The sequence below is a fragment of the Petaurus breviceps genome, unplaced genomic scaffold (genome assembly GCF_028583685.1).
Source record: "Petaurus breviceps papuanus isolate PSGF00001 unplaced genomic scaffold, PetGlider_PUasm1.0 90775, whole genome shotgun sequence".
Taxonomy (NCBI): domain Eukaryota; kingdom Metazoa; phylum Chordata; class Mammalia; order Diprotodontia; family Petauridae; genus Petaurus; species Petaurus breviceps.
In genome coordinates, this window is record NW_027187342.1 from 8421852 (window position 1) to 8445024 (window position 23173).

The following is a 23173-nucleotide window of genomic DNA, read 5'->3' on the forward strand; positions in this document are numbered from 1 at the left end:
GTCTTAGTTTCTACGGTACACTCTAAGTTCTATAAGCAAAAAGATTGAGTCATATACTGTACTGGTCTGCATAAAGGCAGCGCCCATAAAGTGTCTTACATCTGTCTTTTAAGGGAAAAAAATAGGTGGAAAAAATGGACTAAAAATAAGAGTATGATATGGCAGCCAGGAAACCTAATCTTAGAATACATTTGAGAAGCATAGCAGGTAGGAATAAGAAAATGATAGTCCTGGTGTTTTCTGCCCTTGTCAGACCACATCTGGAGTCTTCTTTGTGTTCAGTTCTGTGCTAGGTATTCTAGAAAATAAAAAGTCACTAACATTTATAAAGTAGTAATCTACCCGGCACTATAATAAGTGCTTTATAATTATTGTTTCATTTGATCCTCATAACAACCTCAGGAGATAGGTGCTATTATCATCCCCATTTTACAGATGAGGAAACTGAGGTAAATAGAGGTTAAGAGATTTGTCTAGGTTGATACAGCTAGTTGAGTGAATGAGGACTATTTTGAACTCGGGTCTTTCTGGCTACAGTCCCATTTCTCTAACCACTGCACCACCTGACTGCCCTAGAAAAGATACTGATTAACTGGACAGTGAATGACTTCAAGTCCTGATTACTTGAAAGAACTGGGAATGTTGAGCCTGGAGAACAGAAGTTGTTAGTTTCTTTTGGGCGGGGGGGAGAGGGGGAAGGTTGGAGGTGAGGGAAGGTGCTAATTGTCTTCAGGTACTTGAAAGACTGTCACATGGAAGAGGGATCAGACTTGATCTTGGCCCCAGAGGACAGAATTAGGAACAAGCTAGAATTAAAAAAACAGTCTAGTGAAGATTTTATATTAGGATTTCTTGGGGCAGCTGGATGGTGCAGTGAATAGAGCACTGGCCCCAGTGTCAGGAGGACCTGACTTCAAATCCAACCTCAGTCACTTAACACTTACTAGCTGTGTGACCTTGGGCAAGTCACTTAACCCCAATTGCCCTGCCTTCTCCCTCAAAAAAAAAAACCTTTTCCTAACAAATCAGAGCTATGATAGAGTGGAAAGTAGGTTTTCTTCCCCTGGAGATGGACAAGCAAAAGCTGGATGATCCCTCATTGGGAATTATATCAAAGGAGGAAATGGAATGCTGAATAAGGGAAAAGGCAAGAGTAAGCTAAGGGAAGTAATGAGTCTGGAAAAATTGGTTGGAGCCATACTATAAAGGGTTTTAAATATAGATAGAGTGATGGGCCAGAAGTCAGGAAGACCCAAGTTAAAATCCAGATTAAGATACTTACTGGGTATATGATCTTGGGCAAGTCAATTAACTTCTGCCTGTCTCAGTTTCCTCAACTGTAAAATAGGGGAATAATAGCACCTACTGCCCAGGGTTGTTGTGAGGGTCAGATGAGGTAATATTTGTAATGCACTTAGTAAAGTGCCTGGCTGGCACTATACAAATGCTTATTCCCTTCCACCTTATTCTAGAGGCAGTAGAGAGCCATTGGAGTTTTTTGAGAATGGGAGTGATACAGACAAACCCATGCTTTAAGATTATCATAGGGGTGGCTAGGTGGCGCAGTGAAAAGAGACTCCACTGGCCCTAGAGTCAGGAGGACTTGAGTTCAAATATGACCTTAGACATTTAACACACAAAAAAACTAGCTGTGTGACCTTGGGCAAGTCACAACCCCAATTGCCATGCCTTTCCCCCTCAAAAAATAAAGATTATCTTGGTAGCTAATGTAGAGATTGAATTGAAGAGGGAGGAACTGGAAGCAGGGTGTTCAATCACAAGGCTGTTAAAATAGTCCAGATGAAACATATAAGGAATTAAGAGGGACCTCACAGCAGAGTGATCAGATGGCATGGACAGTTCTTGGGGCACCTAAGTGTTCAGTGCTTCCAAGGTGGTATGATCCAGGCAAGATGTGGTCACTGCTCTCTGCACTCTGGTCCTCATAAAGGTAGGGCCCCTGATCCCTCACAACCACAAGTGCCAGTGCTCCTCTGTGACCTGGAACTGGGTAATGGGCAATGGGGTTGCCAAACAACACCCAGTTTTGCACCCAGTGCCAGCACAGAGGATCCTCATAATGTCTTTCTGACAAGTTGTCTGATCACCGGCCACAACTGGTGTTGAATGTGCTGTGCTCAGGGCCAGTCCTCACTCCAATATTACAGACCTCTCTTTTTAAGTTGCTTGGGCTGGAAAAAATGTCTTACCTTGACCTTTTGTTGGCTATGCTACTCCAGAATTAGATTTGATGCATTATTTCAAAGTTGTTTGGATGGGAATTTGGGAGAGTTCAATTTGAATGCTATCTTTACTTAGCCATCTGGGCTCTGCTGTATGATATCTTTATGTGGAAAAAATTTGTTTTACAGGACTTCCTGTCTACAATGGGTATTGTATTTCTTGTTTTCTCAATGGGTGGGGGAAGAATCAGAGGATGGGAGAGAATTTGGAGCTAAAAATAATTTTTTAAAAGTTAAATTGGAGGGATGGCTAGGTGGCACAATGAGTAGAATGCCAGCCCCGGAGTCAGGAGGACCTGAGTTAGGATCCGGCCTCAGACACTAAACACACACACCACACACAAAAAACCTAGCCATGTGACCTTGGGCAAGTTACTTAACCCCAATTGCCCTCCAAAAAGCAAAAAATAAAAGTTAAATTGGATTTAAAAAAATTTATTAGAATAATTGTTGTGGTGGTGGTGCTGGTACTGGGGGGCAAGGGGTGTTAGAAGGAGCAGTCTAGGTGATGTAAAAACACAAGCTATCAATACACATCTGTTTGAGCCAGAGAGATCAACATGCCAGTGGATATAAAGAGTGGATGCAATAAATGCTGTGAAAGAAGAACTGAAAACATGTAGAATAAGGGATGGAGGGAGTATTGAGCATGACTCTTAAGGTTTCAAATCTGAGTAACTAGAAGGATGGTGACACTCTCAAGGGAAATAGGGAAGCTTGGAAGATGAGCATATTTAGGAGGGAATCACAATGAGGTTCGTTTTGTATATGCTGACTTTAAGAGGCCTACAGGACATCCGTATGGAGACATTCAGCTATCTGGAGATTTCCAGTTAGTGCTGAGTGATTGAAGCTTACAAGAAATAACAATAATTGGCATTTATAACATAAAATTTAATTGGCATAATAACAATAGTTGCCATTTATATATTGGGTTTTTTTTTTGAGGGCAGTTGGGGTTAAGTGACTTGTCCAAGGTCACAGGCTAGTTTTTTTTTTGTCAAGTGTCAGAGGTCGGATTTGAACTCAGGTCCTCCTGACTCCAGGACCAGTGCTCTATTCACTGCACCACCTAGCCACCCCTATATATTGTTTTAGAGTTTATAAAGTACTTTGAATACACTACCTTATTTGAGACTTACAACACTGTAGGTAGGACGTAGAGATATTTTTGTCCTCATTTCACTGAAAACAAAGCTCAGAGAGATTAAATGAAATTTGCTCGTGGTGACACAGCTGGCAAGGATCAGAGGGAGGATTTGAACCCAGATCTTCCTGATTACACATGTTACTTCTAGGATTGGGGTTCCCTCACCACCTATCCCTCTCTAGTCAGCATAGTAAATAACTTTATAAGTAGCCAGTATACAGGAGCAACAGCAGGAAATAAGACTGCAAAGGGGAACATGGAAGTCGTGTACAAACCCTCTGATCCAAGGAGAGTAATTTACACACTGCCTCATAGCAGCCAAAATTCACATCCTAGAAATATGTGGCACTGCCACCAGGACCTTTTGGTCCTATGATATGTAAATTTCTGACCAGCTGAACCTCAAAAAGGTGCTGATAACTTTCAGATGATTTGAAAGTTTTACCAATAATTTTGATATGATTTGGATATGTTAATGAACTAATCTCAACATGGCACAAACAGGAGTTGGTCTGTTTTCCCCTCAAAAAACCCTATAAAAAGGAGACCTCTGACTCCTGTCCCCCAAACACTCTCCATGTTGTTGTCCAGTGCTCCTAGTCTAATCCTTGGTTATGTGATTGATATTCTCCCCATTCTCTTCCTCACACTGCCTTCCTTCACCATCCCATTCCCTCATCTCTGAGCCATGCCATCTGCCTCTGTAGCATTTCTGCTGCTTGTCTCTGCCTTTGTGGGCTTTCTGCCCCCATGTTCTCTACGTTTAATTAAAGTGTTATTGCCACCCTGTTTCCCACCACCAATTGTGATCCTCCCTGGCAAGTATCCAAAGAACTAGGTGTGCCTGCCCTCATTTCATAATTTTATAAATTAATTATCAACTTAGGCTGAAGACACAGATTTGGGAGTCAACTGCTTAGAGATGATAATTGAATCCATGGGAGCTGTTGAGATGAAAGAAGAGAAGAGGCCCATAACAGAGCCTGGGGATACCACAATTAGGGGATGAGACATAGATAATGATCCAGCAAAGGCAAGAGAGAGATAGTAGTCAGAGAGGAAGGAAAATCAGAAGTTAAATGAAAGCCAAGGGAAGAGAAATTATCCAGGTGAAGCAGAGTAGGCAAAAACAACTACGTAATTGGTTGCCTAAAGGTCAAGAAGGATGAGAACTGAGAAAAAGCCTTCGGATTTAGTAAGAATTGGTGGTAACCTTGGAGAAAGCAGTTTCAGTAGCATTGAGATGAGATAACAAAGAGTTGTGAAGTGAGCATGAGAAAGTAGAGTTAGGAAATATAAAGTTGGTGTTTTTTTTTTTCTGTGTCTATGAAAGGGAGAAGACGTATAGTGGAGTAACTTGAAGGGATATATTCCAAGCTTCAAATGAAAGCTTTTTTTAAAAATGGGGGAGACCTGTATAACTGAGAATGACTAGATAAGGAGATAATGAAAAAGAGAGAGTAGGAGGGGGAAGATTATTGAGGGGATAAACTACCAGAGAAGACTGGATGAGGATGGGATCGAGCAATCAAGAAAGGCTGGTTTTGGTCAGAAGGGATACCTCTTTCTCAGAGAATGGAGAAAAGGAGGGGAGGTCAAAGAATGATGTTGAGGGGTGTTAAGGTATAGAATGAGAAAGGCTGGATAGGGAGTAGTATAAATGGATAGGAACTATAAGAGAGTTTGAAATGGTGTGGAGAATTGTAGAGAATGTTAAGGAGTAGAAGGATAGCTGTACATCAGTAAGCACCCAGTTGATATTGGATGACAAAATTTTAGTGGATTCAATCAGCAGAGTTTTGTCGCTTCCTTCAGTGCCATTCAGCAGCAGGCAAGTAAGCAAAGAAGGTGGACAGTGAGGGTAATTCAGGGTTGGATTTTGCCAAGGGAAGTATAGAGACTAGAAGAATAGAGACTAGACAAAGGGCAAGGAACTCAAGGAAAGAGGGAAGTGCATCACTGAAATGATCCACTATAGGGTCCATGCAGGAAAGTGAAGGTAGAATTAAGATGATGGACTTAGACAGCAGGGAGGGATACAGCAACTGTCATCCAAGTCCACTTGGAGGACAAAGAAAAAATTTAGATGGAGTAAGGAAAGAGGAAGAGATGGAAGAATAGGATGTTGAGACCAGCAAGAATTAGTTTTAAATAATGGGAGCTAAAGCAGTTACGGGTGATGGTGAGATCCAGAGTGTGACCATCCCTATGTGCAGCAGAGGTAGAGTAAGGATGCAGGTCACAGGAGTTGAAGTTGATGAATTGCAAGGCCAGAACAATTAAAGGAACATCAATGTATGTACTGACATATTAACATATGAGAATAGGGATACAGAGGAAGTGTGTGAGCCAGGCACTGAACTCTGAGAAAGGAAGTGAAATGGTCTTTGGGCCAACAAGTGACTTCCTCAAGGATCTGGATAAAGTGCTGGATCAATGCAGATGGAGTGGAACTCAAAGGGAAAGAGGCTGCTGAGTGATTGTAGCCAAAAGAAAGTCTGGAAGTGGCAGAGAAGAAGACTATGCCAACTCTTCTTCCTTAAAGAGGTCTGGGGGAGGAATGAAAGAAAATGCAGTTAGTACTGGAGAGGGTGGAAAGGGATTCAGAGTCTTCTAAGGGGAGCCAGGTTTCTGTTATTTCCAGAGGAAAGGATTGGGAGAGGAAGATGTTTAAGATGAGAATTTTGTTAAAAATAGAATGTGCCTTCCAGTGGCTTCTTTTTCAAGCCACCAGAAAAGAAAGAAAATTGGGTTGGGGACTTACTTTGAATCAGTACAGTTTGTGAAGGTTGGCTTTGGTCTCTGGTACAAACTTTGCATCTAAACAGCTGTATGACTTTGGGCAAGTCCCTTTACTTCTCTGGTCTGTTTCCTCATATGACAAAATGATAAGATTGGACTAGATGATCTTGACATCTTCTTCCATCTCTAATATCCTATGGTTCTGTTTCCTTCTCAGACCTAGAATGTCAAATGAAAGAATCTAGTAAAAATAAAACCACCCACCAGTCAGGACTGCCTGCAGTCCTGAGTTTGAATCTAGTCCTATCAGTCACTTCTGGGTCAGGCCTACCTCAGGACAGTCCCAGTGATTCAGATTCAGGTTTAGCAACACTTGCAGACCATATACAATTGAGTAAAAATGAATTTATTTAACAATAAAAGATTTCAAAAGGATCCATTTAGGGATTTAGGGAGATGCTGCTCTCCTCTATTTCTGGATTTACCATGTTAGAAAAATTAATTGACTTGCACTATAGTGGGTAGTCTGTCAAGCCTAAAGACCACCAACTCTTCCTGGGCTTTTATATAGCTTAAGGAACCAGGAAACCATGCCAACAGCTCAAACCCAAATCCCAAGAACAGCTTCTCTGCTCTTTTAAAGGGAAACCCACTCAGCCTACATAAAGTAAATACTGTTCCTACCATACAGATACTTTGAGTGTTGAAGAGGTATGAGTAAAGGTACCTTTTCTGAAAGGGAAAGAATCTTAGAGCAATGACAAACAGAGCTGTTATTCTTGGCAAGAGTAAACTTGCCATATCTTCTATAGGAAAAGCTCCATTTTTTTTAGTTTCTGGAAAAGATGCAGGACAAAAAGGGTCTCTCAGCTGTGCCCCATCCTCTCCTTGCTTAATGAAGATCCCATGGTGATTAGTACTGATCTAGTCAGCAACCAGAGGAATGATGAGAATGGAACCTGAAGCATAAACAAGACATTCAAAAAAGAGTCTGAGCCCTGAGAGCTTCTGCTGATTTTTGCTCAATGGTTATATTGGCTGTTGAGTTGGATTCACAAAAAGAGTTGAAATAATTCCTGAGATTATGACTAAAAGAGCTAACATCCCACCTCCTCACTCTACTTCATATCCACCCTCACCCCACTACCAGAAGCTTATGAAAAGATGAGCACATGGCAAGAGAACATGAACAAAGTAGCCCAGTGTAGACACCAATGGATGAGGAGAGTATGACACAGGACCAGCAGGCTGCTGTGCAATGGAAAGTAGAGCTCAGATATTAGATATGGAGGGCTCATAACAGCGGCAATAGCTTAATGACAACCAGTCTCTGCCATCAAGGAGTGAATGTTCTAATTGGGGAGAAAATATGTAAACCTAGATACATATGAGATGTACACAGAGAATAGAAAGGTAATGTGAAAGGGAAAGGCCTTAGTATCTTGGGGGAGCAGAAACCGTCTTCAGCAGGAGGGATTTGAGCTGAGTCTTGACCTGTCACTAATTTAAGAAACTAATTAAGAAAACTAAAGGAAGAAGTGACAGGGCAGGGCATTCTACTGTGTTTCCCCGATAATAAGACCTATCCCGAAAATAAGCCCTCCCCTTACTGTGTAAGATTCCTCGAAAATAAGCCCTCCCCTGAAAATAAGCCCTATTGAGATTGCTACTGTAGTGAAGGTGATCCCCTGCGCTACACGCTACATTACGGTACCCTCTGTATGCACCGTCCCCCCCCCCCCCGGTGAAATGCACGCTGCGCTCCGAGCTGCATCCAATCAGAGCTACAGCGGTGAGCGCATCATCCTGTTCTTTATTGAATTCATTATTGAATAAAGGTACATTTTTTTGTTGTTCACATTTACCTGTTTATTAAAATTGCTGTCAATGTTCATTAAAATAAGCCCTCTGGTGTTTTTCTGTCCAAAAAATTAATAAGACAGTGTCTTATTATCGGGGAAACATGGTAGGCATGATGGATAGGCTGTACAAAGGTGCTGAGATGGGACATGAGTGTTGTTTGAGGGATTCTATAATTCTATGATTTACAGACAAAATTTCCCTGACAAAATGAGGGAGGAGTGGAGATGTGAGATCCAACCTGAGTAACTTAGCAGAAGACATTGCTGCCTATAATAGGAGGCTTATGAAACAAGAAAGGCAATGTGAGGTCCTTGAATGAAAGATTCTCTTAAGTACAAACTGTGTGGCCAAGTTGTGATAGAAACAGAATTACAATAATGTCATCTGCTGGGAATAAAGACTGGTTTCACAAAGAACAAAGTCCATACCTAAGGCTTCTCTAACCTGCTTAAAGTACACCAATGGAAAGTCATTATATATGCAAGGGAGTTGGGGCTGGGGGAGGGGTTGTTAATTGTCAAGTTAAACCTGATGGATCATCTTTGAGCTAATTTCACTTGGCTCCGGACCGTCTGCCTGACTGGTTTTGTTTACATGTACAAAACCTGCAAAATATTTGGCTCCAACATGCTCCAGTCCCAAAAGCCCCGACAAGAACAGCTGTGTGAGACGAAGACTTCAAACTGCCACATACCACTTGGCTTATTAGTACTTGGCAAACTAGAGGTTGGGATAATTTAGTATAGTTACAAAATGCATGCTATGCCTAATTACTGGAGGTGTTTGGGTGCTTTAACCCCCAAACCAATGAAGATCTTGGAAGGGTAGGTCACCATCTTTGAAGTAGAACTGTTCACCGTCTGGTTGGGCTGAACTGCTATCATATTTATCAGCAAGGCCCTCATCTAGAGCCTTCTACTAAAGACTGTGTCATCTGTGAGGGAAAGCTAGCCAAGTATATCCCTTGTTTTTCCCTAAAACACTGCCAGAAGGAGAAACTAGGATCTGGGTTTGCTTTGGACTAATCCTCAAATGGTCATTGGATCTCACTCTTCTTTAATTTTTAAAGTGATTACTTATGGTCAACAGTAACATCAATAAGCCTGTTTAATTCCATCCTTGGAAAACTCAAGTCTACTTTGTAGCTTGACTTCTAAAATTTGCTGTGTATATTTAAAACGATTAATATGTGGATTGTGCTGTGTCTAAATATACAGAAACATGAAACTGGTCTGTTTCTAATGCAGCTTTAGACCTAGCCAGTCACTCCACCCTCCCTGTTGCTATTTTCTTGGTATTCCCATTTTATGTGAAAGCATTTAATATTACCCATAAACCTCAGATCTCCCACATGTATCTGAATTACTGATTCTTGCTGATCTGAAGAGCTTTCCAGAAGCTTTTTTAAAAAATTTTTTGTTTATCCTACACAATTTCCTTCCTTTCTTCAAATTCAGTAGCCTTGGTACCCCAGGGGTTTCCTATACTAGGCTACCACTAATCATGTCATTCTGCCCCTGCAACAGCAATGAAGAATGAAGCTTCCTCCCTTTGCTCAGTCAAAGGAGGATGTAAGCAGCAACGGTGAACCTAAACAACATTGCTGTTCATTGTCTGGAGATCTGGGAAAATATCCTTTTATTCAGATAACTAAATTAGCTGCTGCTTGAGTAACATGCAGCTGCTGTGTGTGGGTCCCATAGCATCTTCTCTCCAGATACAACTCTTCCTAACATGAGCTCGCCTTTACATGTGGGTCTTGAATTAGATTGTCACCACCAAGGAGCACACCAAGAGCATTCTTGCAGTGAGCCAGTTTCAGAGAGTCCTCAACACAGAAGTGAGGACATAGGCTACTTTAAATATTTGCCTGCCCTTCCCAAATGTTCCTTCTATGGGCTGTTTGGATTCCAAGGCCTCTGTTAACTTTAATAACTTAGATTCTTTCCATTTCTTGCTTTCCTGCCTTGAAATGGAAATTCTGAAAACTCAGTTTACTTATTTGTCATGTTCTCACATAGATCTTACCAAGTGAACACAAAAATTCAAATAGGTAGGAAAAATTCCCAACTCGTTAAATCCTGAAATTGTGACGAGTCTATACTTGATCTAAATATTGTTATATGGCATTTACTTGTTAACAAACAATTCAGAATACAACTGAAAAACAACTAATACAATACAATTGTATTCTTCAATATACACAGAAAAGCAAATTCTTCTGGATAGTTCTATCGAAGCACTTTCAAACCATAATAGTGACTTTAAGTCTGTGTCCCCACAGCCACTCTCCTACTGAGTTAAATTCCACCCTCCCTCTTTCCTTTCCTAACAAAGATATAATTTCCCCCAGGGTACTTAGGAAGAGTCAAAAAAGAAAACTTCAACCGAATTTGTATTTATTCTTCATTTTCCCTACTCTCCAACAAGTCTTAGCAGAAACATGTTGCCTCTGCAATAGAAGATCACCTGCTACTTCTTCTCAGTTCAGGTCTGACAGTCCCAAGGGTCTCAAGTCATTGGAAGACAAAGAATCTCTTAGGAAGTCCTTGTCAAATTAAGAGTGTCCCAGCTTTCTTTCCTGAACTTTCCTTAACTAATGGATTCTAGAAATATAAACCAGGGCATGATAAATTTCTACTTCATAAGCAATTTCAAAAAAGTATATGAAAAGCACCTCCTTTAGCACCATGCTAGACAGATGAGATTCCTACTATGTGACCTGGCCTTTGCTCCTGGAAAAACTCCAGTTCCAGGCAGAGCATTTGGAAATGCCAGAATGAGACATAGGAATTTGTTTTTAAGAGGAGCTTTGGCTTCTCTGTTCCGTCTTAATTTTTTGAACTAAGAGTCCCTTAGTTTTGAGGCCTTTCTCCACAAGCCAGTAATGACACTGAGAACTCCAAGGAAGGATGAGTGGTGCCGGGGAGTGTCATACCTACATGACTCAGAATCTACCTTTGGCCTAAATGGAAATGATTTACACAGATCCTGTCACAAATCCAAGCTATCTGGGCTTAAATGGTTTCCTCCTTAAATCAATCTCAATATTTTTTGGCAAGCTCTCTTACTCTGCATGGTGGGCAGCTGTGGTTTCAGCAGGGTATTTTTTCCCCCATCTACTGTCCTCTTCCTGTCTTGTACGGATGCAATTCTTTTCCTCTGTCTGCTTCACAGCTAATCATTTTAGCAACCAGGCTCAGATCCTAAAAAAAACAGACCATATTCTTGAAAGTAAGAACCATATTGAATTGTAGAAGGCAAAGTCCCTTTCATCTGTCCCATCCCTTTCTGAACAGCAGCATCTAGAATAAAAGCCATTTGGCTTAATTGACATTTATAGAATGAGCTTTATAGCATTGTATACATTAACTCATTTGATCCTCCCAACATACAAAAGTAATAAGGACAGGTGGGATTAGCCCTACTTTATAGATGAATGATCTGAAGTATAGAGAGAATGACTTCTTTAGGGTCACTCAATAATGGGAAGAGTGGGCAATAGAGCCCACACTTTCCCACCCTATCATCTTTCTACTATAGCATACTACCTATTTACACATTTTTCCTCCCCATTTATCTTTTATTAATCCCTTGAACCTTGTTCTAGACCAGGGCTTCTTAAACTTTTTCCATTTGTGACCCCTTCAGCCCTACTTAAACTGTGTCGCGACCCCTAGACTGCTGGAAGAAATACAAGGCTTAGATAAGACACTGGCCCCTGCCCTCATGGAGTTTACAGCATAATAACAGCAGGAAATCTTACCCTCAACCAATCAATCCAGAGTTGGGGAGTGAAGGTGTGATGTATGACAGGAGGCTGGACGACATGAAGTTTGCGACAGTGGCTGCAGATACTTTCTCTGTTTCCATATCAGCTTTGCACTGATATTTATTTATCCAAGGGGTCTCAATTTTGATAGTTATCAGTTCAGTGAAAGCCTCCAGAGTGAGTTATCCTTCCCAACTGTTACCTGCTTTTGACCTGAAAGCTGACTTGTCCAGTTGCCTGGAAGAGCCTCTGGAATTTTGTGACTCCCCCCAAGTAGCAATGTGTTTTAGGGTTAGCACTGTATCCTTTTCTTCAATATTCTAGTCCCTATGATCAATGAACCACAGTAGTATCTGGAATCAGTATCTTCCTCATCTCTCCCCTGCCTCTAGACATATCTTTACTATCTACCTGAATGCCAACTGAATAAAACTATCTTCTTATTCTCCGAATAGGTTTTATTAAATAAACACATAAATATACAGCCCACACAAATGTAACAAACATTAAATTTCCAAAGAAGCCCTTTTTTTGTTGCCAAAATTGTCCATATAAGATTTGTCTGTATTTATCACCAATTTTTCCTTCTTTTCAATCTGTTTCCCAGAGAAGACAAAGACCTAAGAGGGAGTGCTACACCCATATAAAATGGAAATGTGAAGAAACAACAATTATTTTGTCTTCCCTTTGAACTTGTGTTAGTAATGCAAACAGTGGGGTTTTGGGTATCTGGTTAGAACTTCGAGGCTTTGATAGTTTGCCCTTCCCTAGATGCTTAGCAAACTCATAGAGGTGAAGTTACCAATTTGAATACGGAGAAGATGAAGAATAGGAGCTAACAGCTGTTGAAAGGATGCTTCCCTGATGGCCCATCCCCTCCCACAAGTTTGCCTGCCTTGAGGCAAGTCTTCCTCTCCCTTTCCCTTCCATAACCTTGGTGGGAACAGGCAGCACCCAATCCCTGCTTTCTTAGAAAGGTGACCTAAAATGCTGTCTCTCAGTTCTCTTTGAGGGGAACACCTTAGCAAATCTACACATCAGATCACAATTCTTTTGTGTGTGTGTTCATCTATGTCAAGCCTCACACCCTGAATCTGTTAGTTCCCTGGGGCTGGATGTTGGGTACACGGGTCAGAGCCTTGGTTAAGATGACACAATTTTGTGCTATCACTATTTGATGCATTTGGCTTTTTATGTGCCCAATACTTGATGTTACTGTATTATCTAAATGAGTAGTCTTGTTGCCTTCTTGGCATAAAGTCTAAGTGATTTGTTAATAGCTGTATTTAAAAGAAAAATGGCTTCAGGGGATGAGGGCTGAGTGAAAACTTAACTGGAACTTGGTGTAACAGGAAGGCAGTACTGAGGTATTTGCAGGATGTTGTCACACGCTTGTTACACTAGAATTAATAAACATTGAAAAGGATAGGAATAAAAACTTGTCATGCCATTTTTTTAAAAAGTCGGAAATAACGGGGTGAGGGCTAACAGCTTAAAATAGTATCTAAGTGTTCTTGGTGTCCCTTGCACCTTATGTTTTTAAGAAATGGCTAACAGGAAGCATGAATATGTTAGAAAGCCACAGTTGTAGACAACACTGCTTTAAAAGACACCTTGTGATTGTTCAGTTCATTTTGCTGTCATGAGAAATATATTTATAGCAAAGTCATTAAAATTAATGTGTGGACTATAGGTCATTAAGAACAATTAGACACTGCTACTCTTGGACAATTTTCAAAAGGTCAACATTCAGAATTGATAAGGCTTCTAATGATCCGGCATGTGTTTTTATAGCCATCTGTGCTCTCAATCTCAGAGGTGATGTTTGTAAAGGCTGGAAGCTGTTTTGTTCAGTTTGTTGACCTACAAGTGAAATGGAAAACTTAAAAAGATAAAGAATAAGACAGTAAAATAAAATCCAACTGATCTCTTGTGGAATCAGAGGGAAAATAAGACATATAGTAAGGGAAAACATCAAGCTTTTACTATTAGAAATCAATTTTCTAGGGCCTGGAAAGTCACTTTCAGGGCTTGAAAGTTAGTGAATTGGGGGCGGCCAGGTGGTGCAGTTAGTAAGAGCACCGGCCCTGGAATAAGGAGACCCGGGATCGGTTCCAGCCTCAGATACTTAACACCCACACAAAATAACTGGCCGTGTAACCTTGAGCAAGTTACTTAACCCCAATTGCTTTAAAAAAAGAAAAAAAACAAACCCAACTAAGTTAGTGAATCTCCTGAAATAAAGGTGCTCCCTCCTGACTCATAGGATCAGCATATCCTAGTGCAAGCAAAAGACACATTCTGAGTGAAGAGGAACTGAAAACTAGACATTCCTCCAATGGAGAACATTCACCCTACACTTTTTCACTTTAGTGGAAAGTCTACTTAGTCTACTCCTAGGTTTTGCTTTCAGGACATCATCCTCATCTTCCTCCTTTCACCTCACATTTCAGGAGACTCGGGCCTCCTCACTACCTCATATTCCCGTAATAAACCCAGATTGGCTTTGCTTTCTTCCCCCATTGGAATTTAAGTTCACTGAAGAGAGCTGTTTTGCTTTCTTGTATTTTTTTAGCATAATACCTATAAATGTAGGTGATGTAGTGAATAGTGCTGGGCTTGGAGTCAGGAAGACTCTTCTTCCTGAGTTCAAATCTAGTTTCAAACACTACTAGCTGTGTGACCCTTGGCAAGTCACTTAACCCTGTTTGCCTCAGTTTCCTCATCTGTAAAATGAGCTGGAAAAGGAATGGCAAACCACTCCACTATCTTTGCCAAAAAAACCCAAATGGGTTCATGAAGAGTCAGACAACAAAGCTAGTAAGCGCTTAATAAATGCTTGCTGCCTAGCTTTCTTTCTCTTTCTCTACAAAGGAAAAAAGGTATAGCACAATGAGTGCTGTACAGTCAGAAGAACCCTGTATTTGAATCCTAGCTCTGATACAGTGTGACCCTGGGCAAGTCACTTAATCTCCTGGAGCCTGTTTCTTATCTATAAAATGGTAATAACAATATCTGAGGGATCAAATAAGATAAAATATGTAAATGTCTTGTAAACCATAATGTACTATATAAATATAAGCTGTGGTTATATATATCATATGTTGTTATATAGGAGTGACCTGCATATGTTTGTTCTTTATTAACTTCTCCACATATGTAAACATAGGCAGTGTGGTGCAGTAGAGAAAGTCCTTAGGAAAGCCTGGATTTCTCTGGCCTCCTTTGACAGATCATCTGCCTATGGGCAAATTATCAACCTTTTAGTGCCCCAGGCAACTCTGGGAATTTCCATATCTATACAAATGAAATACCAAAGATATAAATGTATATATATACACCTATGCATGTAAGTATATATACAGGCTACTCCCATAAAAACACATGTATACACACATAAAACACACACACATATAAGGTACCCCACATACATGAACATATAAAAAATCTTAGTACAATTAAACTATTAAAGCTACTAAGTAGCTCTGTGTGTGTGTGTGTGTGTGTGTAAGTCACTAGAAGGGCTTCAAATTTTTAAGGAAATGATTAAATTTATAAGAATATGCAGGAAAGGAGAAAATAGATTTTTTATTTTGATTTTTTGCTTTTTGGAGGGCAATTGGGGTTAAGTGACTTGCCCAAGGTCACATGGCTAGTTTTGTGTTAAGTGTCTGAGGCTGTATTTGAACTCAGATCCTCTTGACTCCAGGGCTGGTGCTCTATTCACTGCGCCACCTAGCCACCCCTGGAAATAGATTTTTAATGGAAAAAAATTTAAAACTTTTTCAGGTGAAGGCATCTGGAAATTATTTAGGAGGCAATGGGGTGATATCAAAGATTCTCAGCATAGGAATATATGGAACATAGGAACATGACTGAGATCATGCTTCAGAAATACTAACCCGGCAATAATGCATGTAGGAGGAATTGGAGGACAGAAAAAGGAGGGGTCAGGAAATTGGTCAGACTCTGTAATAGTTCAAGTGAGAGGTCATGAAAGCCTGACCTAGGGTAGTTGCAGTTGAATTATGGCAGTGGGAACTGAAATAAGAAATCCTGACTCAGCAGTATCTAGCAATCAAATAAATATAGGGAACAAAGAAGGAAAGGTCAGGAAACCCAAAGGTTTTGAGCTTGGGTGAGTAAGTAAGCCTGGTAATACTACAAACAGAAATGCAGGATATCATGGAACTACTGGGATACAAAGAAAAAGAAGACAGGCTCAGTTTTAGATTTGATAAGTTTTCAGATGTTAATGACACATTCAAAAGGTTATTCAGTAGTTGGAAATATGAGTCTGGAACTCAGGAGTGGAGATCTCAATACCATTTTAAAAAATAGGTAAGGTCTCTGAAAGACAACTACAGAAAGTACTTAACTTACAAAATAGTTGTGTTTCAAAAGTTCAATTCTAACTTTGTTGATTAGAATTTAAAACTTTCATATAAAATATTATAATTGGGTTCCCATGCTAGCCCACAAAACCCATTTAGTTTATAAATAAGGTGAAACTGTAGTACTACTACTACTACTACTAGCCTGAGTTCCAGATTCCTAGAATAAGAGGCTACTGCATATTGGAAAAGGAAAAAGAAAAACGAGCAGAGGAAAAGGGGGTAAAGGCTGAGGAAAAGCTAACGATGGCACATCCACAGCTATCCAGTAGATAGCTAGAAACATGAGTTTAAGACTCAGAAGATATTCCATAGGTAGAAACTGGCAGTGTGCCCTCTTCCTTCTGTTTCAGGTAGGCTTAATACGAGAGGCAAAATTTTACAACAGGTGAAATTTGTCTTTTGTACCTTTCTACCTCCCTTTCTATAACCTTCTCTGGAGAAACCCATGTTGCTTTAGGTTTCTCCTTGTAATACCCCACCTAATTCTCCCCTGCCCTCTCCTTAAAAAAAAAAAGCATGCTATATACTCCAAAGTCACGTATGTCCCTTTCCCAGTAAAAACTTTTTTTTAAAATCAACTGATCCCAGCTTGTTAGAAGTAATCTGAGTTAATTCAAATTATTAAGTGACTAAGAACCCTACAATATTTACAGGTGTGTGTGTGTATGAGACTTAAGTTTGGAGAGTAGTGGCATAGGCCCAGGGAAGGAGGCTGTCACAGACCCCTAGCTCCTTTTCAGCCTACACAGCTTCTTTTTGCAACTGTGGATATAATCTCTAGAAGTTCTATTTTAAAATTAAATTGCTTAGGTCGAGAGAGAGAGGGTTAGGAGGGTCAGTTATTTCAAAAACAGAGGATTATCTGCTTCATTCAAGTGTCTGAAAGAATAGGTAGGCAGCAATTCATCTGAGAAAAATAATTGGTTATTATCATTACCACCTAAGCAAAGCTTCCTAGACTGGAATTCAGATGACCCAGAACCCTACTCAACTTTCCCTACTAACGAGTTGTATGACCTCGGACAAATAATTTCACCTTTCTGAACCTAGTTTTCCTTATGCATTAAAATCAAGAGGTTAGGATTGATACTGCCTAGGGTGTCTTCCAGCTCTAATTCTATTCTACCTTAGGCAACCACATTGAAATAATTTATTTATTGTGTGGATTGGATATTCAATATCCAAAATAAATTTTAAAAAGTGGTTTCCATTTAAGGTTCCTTTTTAAATTGTTTATAAGTTGGGGAAAACACAGCCTTGTGGGCTGCAAGAATCTGTTATCTGGATTCCACTTAAAAGGCAAAGAAAAAACTGTCCTCCCAGTTTAGAAGCAATTGTTTTGGTCTTTAGACTACGACTGTCACCACATTTGGGAGACCTAAAATGACACTTTTTTACACTCAAAAAGAAAAAAAAATGTTACTCGAGGTTTTTCAGTAGTGAGGTCTTCTTTAGGAAGAAAAAAACAGCTGGGAATCCTCAGACCTGAATTCCAGTTCTGACTGCCTCTTACTGTTTGATTTTGGGCAGATCACTTATTTATTCAACAGGTCTACTATCTAAGTGCCTACTATGCACCAGACACTGTGTGCTAAGATCTAGAGTCAGAAAAGCAGTTCCTCACCTAAAAAAGATTAAACTTTATAGGGGAAAAAACATAACTCCAGTAAATGCAAGATATAGACAAAATTAACTCAAGGAAATTCTGAGGAAGAGGTACTAACAACTGAGGGGGATCAGGAAAGGACTCTTGGAGGAAGTGGCACCTGAGCTGAGACTTGAAGAAAGTCACAACAGTTCTAAAAAGAGGGGAGGAATAAATGCACAAGGGACAGGTCATGCAAAGGTTTGGGGATGGATGAAACGTGAGGGACAAGCAACCTGGCAAATTTGGTTGGGGTTACCAGAATTGACACATAAGTGACATGACCTGTGTTTTAGGCTCCTCAACTTATGGCTAGAAGAGACCTCAGAGGTTATTTCATCCAACCTCCTCATTTTGTAGATGAAGAAAACTGGAGCCCATTACGGCTAAATGATTTACCCAAAATTTCGCAGGTATTAGGAGGCGGGGATGGTTTCAAATCCAGATCCTTAGTCTCCAAACCCAAAACCACTCTTTCCATTGTACCCTGCTGTTCCCACTGTATCCCATCAGTCTGACAAATAAATAAAGAAGGATTGGAAAATGGAGAGACATGGCAGGAAGGTGAATAAATTATTATAAGGATCCAGGAAAGAGATGTGAGCGAGATGTGAGATGGTGAGGTAAAAATCTATTTCTTATTATCTTTTGTCTGAGCCTCAGCAAAATAGAAAATTTCATTTCTTATTCTTAAAAAAAATGTATTACCTTTCTGTTTTCCTTGAGGGGGAAAGTATACATTTAACAAAAGAAATTCAACAAGATCAAATTAATGTTGTGGTAGACCTTCCCTTTAGAGTTTCCTGAAGTGAATGCCTAAATTCTCAACCTTTAGGTGGCATTAATGTCTTTGCATTTAAAAATTTATAATCAATCCATCTTTATGTACAGGAAAATTTATAAATAACATCCTTACTGAGCTTCTTTTGGTAAAATTTTAGATCTTGGGTTGTTTCTCAAGGAGAACAGAATGGGACACAACAGACCTTTTTCTTTTACCTCTCAAAACATGTATTCAAATGGCTAACTTGGTGTAAACTTCAAAGTTTAACTCTGGAAATCTATTGGGATTGAGAAATGTGCCACATTTGATAGCAATAATAGGTACCCCCTTTTGTATACTCCCCCAAGGTTTCAACTAGATTTTTTTACTTGACTGAACCTGAGGATGGGGCAAAGCTCAAACTGTCCCTCCCTGGCCCCCCCACAATGGGTTGAGAGTCCTTCCGACTTAAGTCACTACACCCTGCCCTGATGACCAGACTTGTTACCACATAGAGCTGAAGAGAACTACAGGGTGGCTATGTGCTGCTACTGTGTCCTGAATGTCTCTGCTATGTTAGGATTAAGTTACTCTCCCTTTGTTAATAGTTCAGTGACCTAGCTAGCATTTTGTCCAGACCTATCCCAATTCCATATTGAGCACACTTTTGCTTCTACTTATCCCATATCATTTTCAACTCAGTCTACACTACCACATGCAAATTCTTCAAGGTGTCCATTGACAAGTCACATCATTTGCAAAGTGCCTCCCAGTCTACACAATGAGGAAGGAAATGAACAGGTTTGAATCTTTCTTATTTCCCAAGGAGTGTGGGGGGGAAGAACCCCTTTCCATTTAGATATGATTTTGCACATTTGGAAATAATTGAGCAGGATACTATGCAGTGGGGACAAAATTGTATTTTTGGGGGGGAAGGGTATCTGTAACAGGTCTGAGTTTGGCTTGGTTAGTCCTGCCTCAGGAACAGACTGGCTATGTAACTTTGGGTAAATCACTTAATTTGAGTCTCACCTTCCTTACCTGTATTCTCATTTTATTTTCACAAATTGCTTTTTATGAATGTTGCAAAGCAATATTATTCATGTGAATTAACTATGATTTCAGTGTATATAGAGTCAGTATATTTCAGTGTCTAGAACTGCCCCACAGGGGTAGGGGAACTCACTCCATGAATGCAAATATAACCCTAAAAAAAATTTAGTAGCTAAATCCTAAGGACCTTTCTTAGAATAGGGGTTAAGCAATTTGCCCACTGTGATCAAAGGGATCTGAACTTATGTCTTTCTGATTCCAAGATGAACATTCAAATAATACAGAAGTGATTAGGACATGGAGTGGGTAGAGTGCTGAGCTAGTCAGGAAGACTTGAATTCAATTCTCACATGCTTGCTAGCTATGTGATCCTGGGCAAGTCACTTAACTTCTCAGCCACAATTTTTGCATTTGTAAAATGGGGATAACAGCACCTACCTCATAGGGTCATTGTGAGAGTCAAACGTGATAATGTAATTAAAGTACTTTGCAAACCTTAAAGAAATAAGTAAGTGCTATTATAAGACAGGCACAGCTTGAGGAGTGGATATTCACACAGGGCAATTTAATTTGAATTAAATATAGTAACTTTTCCACCCAAATCCCTTTATTAACATCTCTTTTCCATCAGTCATTCTATTTACTCATGTCTGACACTGATGGAATTTTTAAAGCCATTCTTTTAGAACTGTTTCCTTAAGACTGTGAGAAGTATTTTCTTCCCTTGCACAACAGCTAATGAATCAGATCTAGAGAAACATTAACCCTACTCATACCAATATACTCTAAAATGACTGGTGAGTATACTCTAGTTGGTTTTTGAAAGGTCAAACAATCTCTCCAAGGTCATGTCACAAATTAAATATTAAACAGAGATCAATCCTTTATTTTTCTAGTCCATTGTTCTTTTTTGGTCTGGAACTGTCAATCAATCAGTGTAGAAAACCTTTATAATTTACAGTCTTAGAGTTACATGGGACACCAAGAATCAGCGGTAGGGGTTCAGCCCAAAGGCTGCCCGGCTATTGTTAGTGCTCCCTCCCTTAACAATTCACCTTGTATTTATTTTATATACATGCTGTCTCTCCTGATGGAATGTAAGCTCCCTCCAAGTGAGGATTGTTGTTTTTGTCTTTGTATACTCTAGTATGTAATAGGCACTTAATAAATGCTTGCTAATTTTAATGTACCACCCTGCTGCTTTTAGAGAATTTGTCTTTCTAAGGCTCTAGAATCAGAATGTTACTTATTAAATACTTTCACATATAGGGGTGAAAAGTAGGGTTTTGGAGGGTTGAGGGAGAGGGGAAACAGGGCTCAGCATGCTCAATGAAAACATGAGGAGTAGTCTATTGACTGCATACTAATATCGAATTTCAGACGATGCCTTTACCCTGTTGTGTAAGCAAACTAGAATGATATCCCCATAAACATATCCCATGTAAAAACTGAGAACTGACAACAGGGCTTTTTGGTGACTTCTGAAACAATGCCCATCCATATCAGTACTCTCTCTCCTCCCATGCTGCTGTTTTTCAAGACTTTGCCCCTTTTTACTAGCTAGAAATTCTAAATCCTCCAATACAACAAACATTTATTAAAATTATGATGTATAAGGCACTGTACTAAGCATGGAGGACATGAAGCTAGGTAAGGCAAGACTCCTTTCAAGAATTTTATTAAACTAATGGGAAGAAACACATAGAAAATGTTAAAAGGGAGAATGAGATGAATACAAAAAGAGGACTCAGAAAAGTACTATGAAGAATCTGGGAGAGTTCCTCTTGCTTGGAAGCTGAGGGGAGGGAGATTGTCAAGAAGGCTTCATGGAAGCAAAGTGGCACCTGACCTAGGACTTCAACACATTTGAGAGAACGGATGCTGCAATACATTTCAGGAAGGAGAGAGCAAAGAACCAGGAAAAGAATAGACCAGTTCGGCCAGATTGTAGAACACATGAAGGTGAATAGCATGAGATAAAAATTATAAAGGTAGGTTGCAGCCAGATTGTGAAGGGTCTTTAAATGCTAAGACTAGGCAAAAGGAAGCTGCTGAAGATTTGACTAGTCACATTAAGGTTATTCAGGCAAAAATGTGAAGAATGCACTGAAGAGGGCATAGACTAGATGCAGCAGGATTGGCTAGGAGGCTGTGACAATCTGACAGAATTTAAAGGTAGAACTAGCAAAATCTGACGATTGACTAGATGTATGTGGTGAGGCAGAAGGAAGGAGGAGGAGGTAAGGGAAGAGAACAACCATTTATTAAATGTAAACTATGGATAAGGCACTGTACTAAATGTTTTACAAATATCTCATTTGATCCTCACAACAATTTTGGAAGATAACTGCTGTTATCCTCATTTTACAGCTAAGGAAATTGAAGTGGACAAAGTCAGGTGACTTACCTAGGGTTACACACTTAGGGAGTATCTGAGGCCAAATCTGAACTCGGGTCTCCTTGACTCCCAGTCCAGGGCTCTACCTACTGCACCACTTAGCTGCATCTAAGGAATTATGATTCAGAGTTGTTAGAAGCCTGGTTGACCAGGAGGACTATGGTACCATCAATAACAGAAAGACATGGTAGGAGAAAGATAGGTTCAGTTCTGAACATACTAAATTTGATAACGGGTAGACATATTATAGCAGAATACCAGAAATACTCAACTGGGCAATGTTAGAAGAGTTGTGGGAAGATAAGCAAACGGACATTTTGTTGGTAGAGTTCTCAATCAATACAACCATTCTGGAAAGCAATTTGGAATTATACAAGTGTCTAAAATGTCCATACCCTTGACGCAGAGATTCCATTACTGGGCTTATACCCCCAGGAATCACTGATAAGAAAATTTCCAAAATATAGTAAAATATAGCAGCATTTTTCTGCAACTGTCAAAGACATGGAAGCAACACAAATACCCATCAATTGGTGAATAGCTAAAGAAATTGTAGTACATGAATATAATGGAATATTACTGTGTAGAAGGAAATGACTAATGGGATAAATACAAAGAATTATGGCAAGATCAATGGTAACTGATGAATAAAATAAGCAGAGCCAACAAACAATATATACAATGACTACAAGGTAAAACGAAAGAATAACCATATATACACATACAAAAAAATTATACAGAACAATCATGGTTCAAAAGAACATGAGAAAACATTCCCAACTTACCCTTCTGCAGAGGTGGGAGGTTCACAAGTATTTCACATTGCATGCTTTCAGATTTTTTTTTTTGGTATTAGTTAAGCAGATTTTTCCTCTTTTCTCTTAAAAAAAAAAAACCTTTATTTGGGGATAGATCTCTGGGAAGGGAAGTAGAGAAATTGGGGAAAAATTATGGATATGGAAGTCAAAATGATAAATGAAATCATAGGTGTGAAAAAAAGAGAAAAAAAATGTGGCCAAGAACAAGATTCCTAGAGAGAAACAAATCACAATTGTGACTTCAGAAAAGGGAGATAATAAAATTAAAAAAAAAAAGATGAGGAGGGGTCAAACAGGTAAGAAAACCATAAGAGAATTCAAAGGGGGAA